The 12,139-nt window shown below is 46.3% G+C and overlaps 1 long non-coding RNA gene and 1 pseudogene across 1 annotated transcript in view; one reads left to right on the forward strand and one right to left on the reverse strand.

The window, feature by feature from the left end:
• Positions 1 to 12,139, reverse strand: part of LOC148150499 (uncharacterized) — a 171,391-nt gene that overhangs the window by 85,764 nt on the left and 73,488 nt on the right. The window lies entirely within an intron of this gene.
• LOC122548803 (L-lactate dehydrogenase B chain pseudogene) lies at positions 2,652 to 3,459 on the forward strand (annotated as a pseudogene).

Consider the following 12,139-nt stretch of genomic DNA (forward strand, 5'->3'; position numbering starts at 1 on the left):
ACACCAATTAGAATTGGGGCTCAGCACTGAATTCGGCTGAAACTATGGGCAGCACTGCCTTTCCTCTTTAAGTAGACCAGCAGGGGCTTGTCATCTGTTATTAATACAAATGTATGTCCTTAAAGGTATCCCTGACTCCAAATTTGACCATTGAATCTTCCTTCTCTATCTGGACTATTTATGCTCTGCATTAGCCAAAGTCCTGAATGCATCCACAATTGGGTGTTCCTCTCCCTCGGGCCACCTCGGAGCTAATGCCACCCCAATGCTGTACAGGGAGGCATTACATGTCAATAAAAGATCTCACTTGGGGTCATAATGTGCCAACACCTTACTGGATGATAGCTGTTTCTTCACTTCCCTGAAAGCTATAGCTTGGCTATGTGACCATTTCCAAGGCTGACCCTTCTTTAAGAGTTGGTGCAACAATATCAGGATGAAGGCCAGGTTATGTAGGAACTTTTCATAATAATTTTCATTAGCCCAAGGAAAGACCTAAGTTCCATAAGACCATAAGAGTGGAAGTAAGGCCATTCGGCCCATTGAGTCCACTCCACCATTCAATCATGGCTGATGAGCATTTCAACTCCACTTACCTGCACTCTCCCCATAGTCATTAATTCCTTGCAAGATTCAGAATTTATCAATCTCTGTCTTGAGACATTTAACATCCCGGCCTCTACTGTGGTCCATGGTCCGTGGCGATGAATTCCACAGGCCCACCACTCTCTGGCTGAAGAAATGTCTCCTCATTTCCATTCTAAATTGACCCCCTCTAATTCTAAGGCTGTGCTCACGGGTCCTTGTCTCCTCGCCTAACAAACAACTTCCCAGCATCCACCCTTTCTAAGCCATGCATTGTCTTGTAAGTTTCTATTAGATCTCCCCTCAACCTTCTAAATTCTAATGAATACAATCCCAGGATCCTCAGCCGTTCATCATATGTTAGGCCTACCATTCCAGGGATCACCAGGGATCCAGTATAGACGTGGGAGCCAGGACATCTTTGATTGCCCTCACTTGATCTTCCAATGGGCGTAACTCAGTCTTGTCGACTCTGCAGCCAAATGGGTCATTTAATGTGGTGAGCTCTTCCTGGAAAAAAGGCCTGAACCGTCCCCATCCACCAGCACCCTCCTCCACCTGGCTGAGCTCATCCTACTCTAAATAACTTCTATTTTAACTCCTCTAATTTTCTTCAGGTCAGAAGGGTACCTGCATGGGAGAAAGAGAGGACTGCAGATGCTGGAGATCAGAGCTGAAAATGTGTTGCTGGAAAAGCGCAGCAGGTCAGACAGCATCCAAGGAGCAGGAGAATCGACGTTTCGGGCACGAGCCTTTCTTCAGAAATTCTTCAGGGCCCCAGTTATGCCTGTCTCTTTGTGCGGTACATGGAACATTTCCTGTTCCATCCTATTTTGGCTGCCACCCACAACCCACTTTCTCCAGGATATCAATGATATCATCCATGCTGCTCCCTCTCTCACCTGACATTGTAAATGTTTATCAATTTTACTTTCTGTTTCCACCTCACTCTCGGTCCAAATCTGACTCCTCCCTTCCCTTCCTCAACATCTGTGTTCCCCTTTCTGGGGATAGGCTGGCTAGCAATGTCCACTACAAGCCAATCAACTCCCATAGCTACCTGGAGGACACATCCTCACACCCTGCTCCCTGTAAACACTCTATTTAATTCTCCCAGTTTCTCTGTCTCTGTCATGGCTGTTCTGATGATGCCAACTTTGACAAGGGGCTTCCAAAATTTCCATCTTGTTCCTAAATTGAGGATTCCTCAGCATGGTACTTGGCAGCACCCTCAACTGGGTCTGATCCATCTTCTGCACTTTACCCTCACCCCCTCTCTTTCCTTCCACAACAGCGATAGAGTCCCCCTTGTCCTCACCAGCATCCACATCCACATCCAGAGGATCATTGGTCGCCATTTCCATCACCTCCAGGGGGTGCCACCTCCCCTCCCCTGTCAGCCTTCTGTAAGACCGTTTCCTCCGGGACACCTGGTCCAATCCACCTTCAATCCCAACATCACTCCCACAGCATCTTTCCTGGCAACCGTAGAAGGGGTAACACATGCCTATTTACTTTGTCTCTCCTCAGTATCCAACAGTCCAAACACATCTTCCAGGTGAAGCAGTGCTTTACCTGCACTTCTCTTAATCTAGTCTACTGCATTTGCTACTTATAATTTGGTCTCCCCTACGCTGGGGAAACAAAGCGTAGACTGCGTGACCACTTCACAGAACACCTACGTTCTGTCTGTAAAAAAGACCCTGAGCTTCCAGCCTGCCACTTTAACAAACCATCATGTTCCCAGGTCAACATCCCTGTCTTAGGCTTACTGCAGTGAGCAGAAGCTGGAAGAACAGTACCTCATTTTCCATTTGGGAATTGTAGTGATTGGAATCAGGCGGACCTTGTTGACTATGATTGGGGTTGTAACCTAGGCCACTCAGGAAGTCCTGCAGAAACTTATTCGTCCTGTTTCTCGAGATGGATCTGAAGCCTCAAGAAATAAGGTCACCATTGTAGGTGTGGGCCAGATTGGGATGGCGTGTGCTGTTAGCATTCTTTTAAGGGAACTAACCAATAAGGTGGCCTTTGTTGATGTTCTGGAAGACAAACTGATGGGAGAAATGATGGATCTTCTTCATGGCAGCCTGTTTCTCAAAACTCCAAAGATTATGGCTGATAAAGATTATATGTTAACTGCTAATTCTTGAGTTGTGGTCGTTACTGGAACTTGTCAACAAGAGGGTGAGAGCCGACTGAATCTGGTCCAGAGAAATGTCAACATCTTTAAATTCATCATACCCAGATTGTAAAGTACAACCTCAACTGCACACTCATTGTAGTATCCAATCCAGTTGATATTCTGGCGTACATACGGTGGAAGATGAGCAGGTTTCCAAAGAACCGTGTGACTGGTAGCATTTGGATTCTACTCGATTCCATTACCTGGTGGCTGAGAAACATGGGCTCCATCCATCCAGTTGCCATGGTTGTGTGCTCGGTGAACACCGAGATTCTACTGTTTCCGTTTGGAGTGTTGTCAATGTAGTGGGAGTTGGACTGCAGCAGCTGAGCCCTGATATTGGAACTGCTCAGGATAAGGAGAACTGGAAAGACATCCACAAAATGGTGGCAGATAGTGCTTATGAAGTGATTAACCTGAAAGGATATAGTAACTGGGCCATTGGCCTCAGTGTTGCTGAACTGACTGAATCCATTGGGAAGAATCTGAAACAGATTTGCCCAGTATCCAGCATGGTAAAGGGTATGTATGGCATAGAGGATGAAGTCTTCCTCAGCCTGTCGTATGTACTCAGTGCAGACGATCTAACTGATGTCATCAATCAAACTCTGAAAGATGATGAGGTCGCCCAGCTGAGAGAGAGTGCTGAGACATTGTGGAAAGTTCAGAGGGAACAGAAGGATCTGTAATTTTCAGGCTGACTGCAGTGCTCCTTTTGGGGTCAGTTTGGGGACTGACTCTGAGCTGGCTGGTCACAGCCCAGTGTACTGAGCACAAGTAACTAAAGGGTGACTTGGTGACAGGATACCGGCCTCTATGCAGATATTTCAGTGGCGACAGGGGTAAACAGGATGTGCTTCAAGAACATTTGCTTGGAACAGTCATGTGGAGTTGGGGTAAGCATTTCTGGCATTATGCCTTTATTTGGAAAGCTTGACACATAGAGTCATAGAGATGTACAACACGGAAACAGACCCTTCAGTCCAACTGGTTTGATCCTGTTGTCGAAGACTGGGCCCAGTATGTGGAAAGAATGCAATATCTTTTCCAGGCAGATGAAAAGCAATGAATAGTCCTTCTTACTGCTTGTGGACCCACAGCATTCTTTGGTTACAAGGGGCTTAACTTTCCCAGAGGCACCAGACACTAAAATCTTCCTGGAATAATATAACCCCAAACCTCCTCTAATCAAAAGACACTATTGGTTTTATTTGGCTGTTGAGAACTAGGGGAATCCATATTGGGATTTTCAACGAGGTTAAGAAGACTGGCAAAGGCATGTGATTTTGGGTTAACTCTGAACAAGATGGGGAGACACTGTTTGGTATGTGGGATTAATAATGTAACCATGCAGAGGTGCCTACTAGCTGAAGCTTAACTGAACTTCAAGCAGGCACTGCAGCTGGCCTTGTCATAAGGAAATGTGACAAGTGGAGCATGGGAGCTGCAGGGCATCCCAATGGAAGTAGTCACCCTCACCGGTCCAGCTGAGCTTGGGGAACACCACTTGAGTGAAGAGCTTCACGCAGGACATATCCTGAGCAGGGGGACCCTAGGCCAACCCACAGCAGACCCCCCACAACAAAGCCAGGCTCAGCCAAGTGGTTAAAAGGTTCTTCAGGATCTGGGCTGGCAAACCATTGTAGTTGCTGCCAATATGTAGACTCAAGACAGCAAAGGAGTCTTACACAGTCTGTCTTGAGTAAGACAACTCACAGGCCGGTACCCAGGAGAGTGCACACCTTGGAAAATTCCTCTATATGTGGGTTGGAACAATTAAATGGCTTAGCAACATCCAAATTGGAACCACTTAAAATTAATGTTTGGTTAAATGGTCACTCAGTTCCCATGGAGGTTGATACTGATCCAGCTTTATGTGGTTGCAGAATCTGTCTTTAACAAGATTCATTTGGGACTCCAACCCTTCAGTTTGCACAAAACCTCAGCCAGACTGAGCACATACACGGGGGAACCATTGCAAATAAAGGCTATGACTTTGGTTCCGGTCTCCTATGAGAAGCAGTTGGTACAGTTACCACTGATGGTAGTAAAAGGCTCAAGCCCAAGCCTACTAGAACAATTGGTCGAGAAGGATTCACCCTGATTGGTTCAACATTTTTTGAATACAAAATGGCTGCCTCAGTGAAGTCCTAGTGAAATACCCAGGAGCTTTTCAGGAAGGGCTTGGAACTATCAAAGGGGCCAAAGCCATTTTACATGTTGACTAAGAAGCAATTCTACAGTTTTGCAAGGCCTGCCTGGTACCATTAGCCTTACGGGTAAAAGTAGAGGTGGAACACAGGAGGCTGGAGAGCGAAGAAATCATCAAACCAGTGCAGATTGCAGAATGGGCAGCACCGGTTGTACCGATTGTGAAGCCTGACAGCTCAGTTAGTCTTAGAGTCATAGAGAAGTACAGCACGGAAACAGACCCTTCAGCCCAACCTGTCCATGCCGACCAGATATCCCAACCCAATCTAGTCCCACCTGCCTGCACCCGGCCCATATTCCTCCAAACCCTTCCTATTCATATACCCATCCAGATGCCTTTTAAATGTTGCAATTGTACCAGCCTCCACCACATCCTCTGGCAGCTCATTCCATACACGTACCATCCTCTGCGTGAAAATATTGCCCCTTAGGTCTCTTTTATATCTTTCCCCTCTCACCCGAAACCTATGCCCTCTAGTTCTGGACTCCCCCACCCCAGGGAAAAGAAACCCATAAATCCCCAGGAACTGATCAGGTGTACCCTAGAACTCGGTGGGAAGCTAGAGAAGTGATTGCTGGGCCTCTTGCTGAGATATTGGTTTCATCCATAGTCACAGGTGAGGTGCCGGAAGACAGGAGGTTGGCAAACGTGGTGCCACTGTTTAAGAAGGGTGGTAAGGACAAGCCAGGAAACTATAGACTAGATAGCCTGACCTCGGTGGTGGGCATGTTGTTGGAGGGAATCCTGAGGAACAGAATGTACATGTATTTGGAAAGGCAAGAACTGATTAAGGATAGTCAACATGGCTTTGTGCATGGGAAATCATGTCTCACAAACTTGATTGAGTTTTTAGAAGAAGTAACAAAGAGGATTGATGAGGGCAGAGCAGTAGATGTGATCTATATGGATTTCAGTAAGGCATTCGACAAGGTTCCCCATGGGAGACTGGTTCGCAATGTTAGGTCTCATAAAATACAGGGAGAACTAGCTATTTCAATACAAAACTGGTATGCCACAGGGATCCGTGCTGAGTCCACTACTTTTCAAAATTTACATAAATGATTTGGATATGAACATAGGAGGTATAGTTAGTACGTTTGCAAATGACGCCAAAATCGGAGGTGTAGTGGACATTGAAGAAGGTTACCTCAGATTACAACAGGATCTTGATCAGATGGACCAATGGGCTGAGGAGTGGCAGCTGGAGTTTAATTTAGATAAATTAAACCCTTGTCCCTTGTTCAAGAAGGGGAGTAGAGACAACCCTGATAATTATAGACCAGTGAACCTTACTTTGGTTGTGGGTAAAGTCATAGAGTCATAGAGATGTACAGCATGGAAACAGGCCCTTCGGTCCAACCTGTCCATGCCGACCAGATAACCCAACCCAACCTAGTCCCACCTGCCAGCACCCGGCCCACATCCCTCCAAACCCAAAGTTATAAGATATAGGACTTATCATCTAGAGAGGAATATGTTGATTAGAGATTGTCAACACGGTTTTGTGAAGGGTAGGTCTGGCCTCACAAACCTTATTGAGTTCTTTGAGATGGTGACCAAATAGATGGATGAGGGAAATTCAGTTGATGTAGTGTATATGAATTTCAGAACTTGGCTATCAGTCTCTGCTTGGCCACTTGCATTGTTTAAAAATGTGTTGCTAGAAAAGCGCAGCAGGTCAGGCAGCATCCAAGGAGAAGGAGAATCTCCTTAGCAGGCTAAGATAAAAGGTAGGGAGGAGGGACTTACTCATCTTCCGCCTAGGAACCCTCCAGCCACAGGGGATGAATGCAGATTTCTCCAGCTTCCTCATTTCCCCTCCCCCCACCTTTTCTCAGTCCCAGCCCTCAGACTCAGCACCGCCTTCTTGACCTGCAATCTTCTTCCTGACCTCTCCGCCCCCACCCCCTCTCCAGCCTATCACCCTCACCTTATCACCCTCACCTTAACCTCCTTCCACCTATCACATTCCCAACGCCCCTCCCCCAAGTCCCTCTTCCCTACCTTTTATCTTAGCCTGCTTGGCACACCCTCCTCATTCCTGAAGAAGGGCTTATGCCCGAAACATCGATTCTCCTGCTCCTTGGATGCTGCCTGACCTGCCGCGCTTTTCCAGCAACACATTTTTAAGCTCTGATCCCCAGCATCTGCAGTCCTCACTTTCTCCCACTTGCATTGTTGCCTATCCCAAAGTCCACCTTAGAGGATAGCCACCCGAAAGTCCAAGGTTGAATGTCCCGGACCACTGAAGTGTTCTCCGACTGGGAGGGAACACTCCTGTCCATTGATTGTTGTGCGGTGCCCATTCATCCATTGCCGTAGCCTCTGCTTAGTCTACCAATGTACCATGCCTCAGGGCATTCTTGGCAGAAGTGGGTTCTGCAGATGCTGGAGATTAGAGTCAAAATTAGAGGGGTGCTGGAAAAGCACAGCAGGTCAGGCAGCATCCAAGGAGCAGGAAAATCGACGTTTTGGGCAAAAACACTCTAATCTTGATTCAGGGCATCCTTGCTTGCAGCGTATGAGATAGACAACATTGGCTGAGTTGCATTAGTACCTGCCACGTATATGGTGGGAGGTGTCCCCATGCGTAATGGTGGTATCGACATTCTAACATGTCTTGCAGCATCTACCGTGACAAGGTACCATCTACCTCAGACCTTCGGGTGACCGTCCTCCAAAGTGGACTTTGGGACAGGCAACAATGAGAAGTGGCCAAGCTGAGGCTGATAACCAAGTTTGGTACCCATGGGAATGACCTCAACCGGGACCTTGGATTCACTATAGGTGACCCCATCACACTACACACACACCCTCTCTCATACGCTCACACATAAACTCCCACACACACCCTCTCACAGACTTATACCCCTCTAATCACACACACACACACACTCTCTCTCTCTTACAGCCACTCATCACACACACACACACACACCCCACATGCACACATACCCATATAAGTTTGTGGGGTGAATTTTTACTTGCAGAATTACACTTTACTTTGCTCAAAAACTGCATGAATCCATGTCAGACTCTGTAAATCTGTATTTTAGAGGAGAATCAGTTTGAACATTGTGGCACAGACAGCCTCACACAGGGCAGCTCACACCTTCAGTGCATTATCTGGGCCAATGTGACACCAATTGTTAAAGTTCACTTGAGAATGTAACTTTTTAAAAACTGTTTTGTGATATACATCTGAAAGAACTGAAACCAACATGGTCATTCTAACAGATGAGAGACTTAAACAATCCAGGTCTTTTTCAATATTTAACTTCAGTGATATCACACTGTAAACATTTGCTATGTATTCTGTGTCTTACAATCTCATTCTCCATAACCACCTGATGAAGGAGCAGAACTCCGAAAGCTAGTGCTTCCAAATAAACCTGTTGGACTATAACCTGGTGTTGTGTGATTTATAAATAGACAAGGTCTTTTCTCTGGGATGGGGAGTCCAGAACCAGAGGGCATAGGTTTTAGGGTGAGAGGGGAAAGATATAAAAGGGACCTAAGGGGTAACTTTTTCACTCAGAGGGTGGGGAGTGTATGAAATGAGCTGCCAGAGAAAGTGGTGGAGGCTGGTACAATTGCAACATTTAAAAGGCATTTGGATGGGTATATGAATAGGAAGGGTATAGAGGGATATGGGCCAGGTGCTGGCAAATAGGACTACATTAGGTAGGGATATCTGGTTGGCATGGACAAGTTGGACTAAAGGGTCTGTTTCTGTGCTGTACAATATAATTGCCTGAAAAAAATAATGCATCCTTTCTACATACTAGGCCCAATCTTTGACAGCAGAATCAAACAAGTCAAGCTTCACAAATAACAATATGATGCCAGAAATGCTTATCCCAATCCAAAGATGACTGTTGCAAGCAAATTTCTTCAAGAGCGTACTTTTCTCTCATTCCCACTGAAATAAGTGCACAGTGGCTGGTATCCCATCACCAAGTCCCTTCTTATTTACAAGTGGAGAGTCCTTGAAACTGACCCAGCTCCCTCAAAGCCAGCTCGCAGAGCAAGTAGGATGTCTTACACTCTTGTTCTGATTTGCAGCAGGCCTCCCTGATTGGACCAGGTTAACATTCCGGATCAGGGAGCTCATATTCTATGAGGTCCACCTGGCTGACCTCGTTATAATCAGTAACACTCATTAGTGCGAACTTCGGGAGAAATGCTGATTCAGTATATGTGAGCGCTGCCCACTGCGAACCAGACTGACCATTTAAACAACTGGTTGCCAATGTATTTCTTCACACGCTCAGGATTTCAGCACATGTTGACCAATTACAGAATCAAACCGAATGTTGGACATGATTATGATTTTTACAAGTACAGTCTGATTGCATACAGTCAGTGCCTTGCTTACTGCAAACAGCAAAAAGAGTCTTGCTGTTTGATGGAATCTATCAGTCAGAGGTCTATAGCCTAAATATCTAGCATCGCACCGGAACTGAAATTCAAATACCACATTACTCATTTGTGTGATAGACAGGACGTCTCTTTGGCAGCATCCTGTTAGTGGTGAGCACCACAAGAACTGCTGCTGCAGAATAGCAGCATGAAACAGCTCACTTCAACTATTGCTGAAAGTTTTGAGATACATTCTCTTTCCAAGTGAACCAACAGGTGAAGCTAGCTGTTACTATGCAGTAGCAACAAGGGTTGTTCATTTCTCAGATCAATGCCCTGAGAAGTTTGTCAAACTGCCTGGTTCTACATTAAACAGAGCTTGGTAGTTAACTGTGAATCAGCATTAATGATGCATTCGCCATGGCAACACCTCAACCAATCAGAATGCAATTGCCAATAACCTGCTATATGGGCATATCACTATTTTGTCTTTACTCAGCAAAGTCTTCTCCTGATGGCCACTCTGCTATAAAGATGTGAATGCTACTCACTGAGCCAGAGCTGACAATGTTCAATTCTGGCTTCTGGCTGACTGGTAATGCCAGCAATGTGGAATGACGAGTATTCACATGCTTTGAGCTTGGATATTAACAAAAAGATCATAGTTGTTGTGTATGCAGACACTGACCTGGATGTGGTTTGGAAGCAGTATTGATGTTTTGACACCAAATAGACCTCTTTGATCTAATGTTTGATCAGAAGACCTGCAGCATTGATGGAGTAGAAATGTGCCTCATTACTGCGAATGGTAACTTGCCACTTATCAAAGCAAGGCTGGAGACGTCCCAGGTCTTGTTGCATATGCGCACAGACTACTTCAGAAATCCATGCCAAGGCCTAGATAAGATGAGACTAACAAATGCCAGAGGAATTTGAACACAAAGTCCAGGTAATATCAAATGGAAACATCGAAAGAAAGGAATCACAGGAGTGAAAAAAGATCAAGTTCGGTACCCATAGGGAGGGCCTCAACCGGGACCTTGGGTTCATGTCACATTACAGGTGACCCCATCGCACTATATACACACACAGACACTCCTACACACACACACACAGAGGCACTCTTACCCCCACACACACACACACACACACACACAGACACTCCTCTACACAGACACACGCACTCCCTCACTCACACATGCATCCTCTCACAGACTTAGAGCTTCTTACACTCACACACATGCATATACACTCTCTCTCACAGACACTCACAACCCCCACCCCCCACACACACATAAACCCACATGCACACATATGTTTGTGGGTGAATTTGTACTTGCAGAGTTACATTGTACTTTGCTCAAAAACTGCATGAATCCATCTAAGATTCTGTTAATTCTTTTTTAGATTAGAATCAGTCTAAACATTATGGCACAGACAGCAGCACACAGGGGGCTAACACCTTCAACATATCTAGGCTGACACCAATTGCTACAGTTAACCTGAGAATGTAACTTTTAAAAAAACCTTTGTGATTTACATATGAAAAAAAGGGAAACTAACATGGTCACTCTAACAGATGACAGACTTAACAATCAAGGTCTTTTTCGATGTATAATTTCAGTTACATCACACTGTAAACTTTTGCTACTTTTGCTATAAATTCTGTGTCTTACAATTGTGTCCTCCACAACCACCTGATGAAGGAGCATCGCTCCGAAAGCTAGTGCTTCCAATTAAACCCGTTGGACTATAAACTGGTGTTGTGTGATTTTTAAGCTTTATCTAATCCACCATATTTTTGATTAGTGGTGCTGGAAGAGCACAGCAGTTCAGGCAGTATCCGAGGAGCAGTAAAATCGATGTTTCGGGCAAAAGCCCTTCATCAGGAATAAAGGCAGATAGCCTGAAGGGTGGAGAGATAAATGAGAGGAGGGTGGGGTGGGGAGGAAGTAGCATAGAGTACAATAGGTGAGTGGGGGAGGGGATGAAGGTGATAGGTCAGGGAGGAGGGTGGAGTGGATAGGTGGAAAAGAAGATAGGCAGGTAGGACAAACCCAGACAAGTCATGGGGACAGTGCTGAGCTGGAAGTTTAGAACTAGGGTGAGGTGGGGGAAGGGGAAATGAGGAAACTGTTGAAGTCCACATTGATACCCTGGGGTTGAAGTGTTCCGAGGCGGAAGATGAGGTGTTCTTCATCCAGGCGTCTGGTGGTGAGGGAGCGGCGGTGAAGGAGGTCCAGGACCTCCATGTCCTCGGCAGAGTGGGAGGGGGAGTTGAAATGTTGGGACACAGGGCGGTGTGGTTGATTGGTGCGGGTGTCCCGGAGATGTTCCCTAAAGCGCTCTGCTAGGAGGCGCCCAGTCTCCCCAATGTAGAGGAGACCGCATCGGGAGCAACGGATACAATAAATGATATTGGTGGATGTGGAAGGCTCCTTTAGGGCCTTGGATGGAGGTGAGGGAGGAGGTGTGGGCGCAGGTTTTGCAGTTCCTGCGGTGGCAGGGGAAGGTGCCAGGATGGGAGGGTGGGTTGTAGAAGGGCGTGGACCTGACCAAGTAGTCACGGAGGGAACGGTCTTTGCGGAAGGCGGAAAGGGGTGGGGGAGGGAAATATATCCCTGGGGGTGGGGTCTTTTTGGAGGTGGCGGAAATGTCGGCAGATGATTTGGTTTATGCGAAGGTTGATAGGGTGGAAGGTGAGCACCGGGGTGTTCTGTCCTTGTTATGGTTAGAGGGGTGGAGTCTGAGGGCGGAGGTGCCGGATGTAGACGAGATGCGTTGGAGGGCATCTT

The sequence above is a fragment of the Chiloscyllium plagiosum genome, unplaced genomic scaffold (genome assembly GCF_037043375.1).
Source record: "Chiloscyllium plagiosum isolate Xiang-an unplaced genomic scaffold, Cpla_swu_hap1 HiC_scaffold_4, whole genome shotgun sequence".
NCBI classification, from domain to species: Eukaryota; Metazoa; Chordata; class Chondrichthyes; order Orectolobiformes; family Hemiscylliidae; genus Chiloscyllium; species Chiloscyllium plagiosum.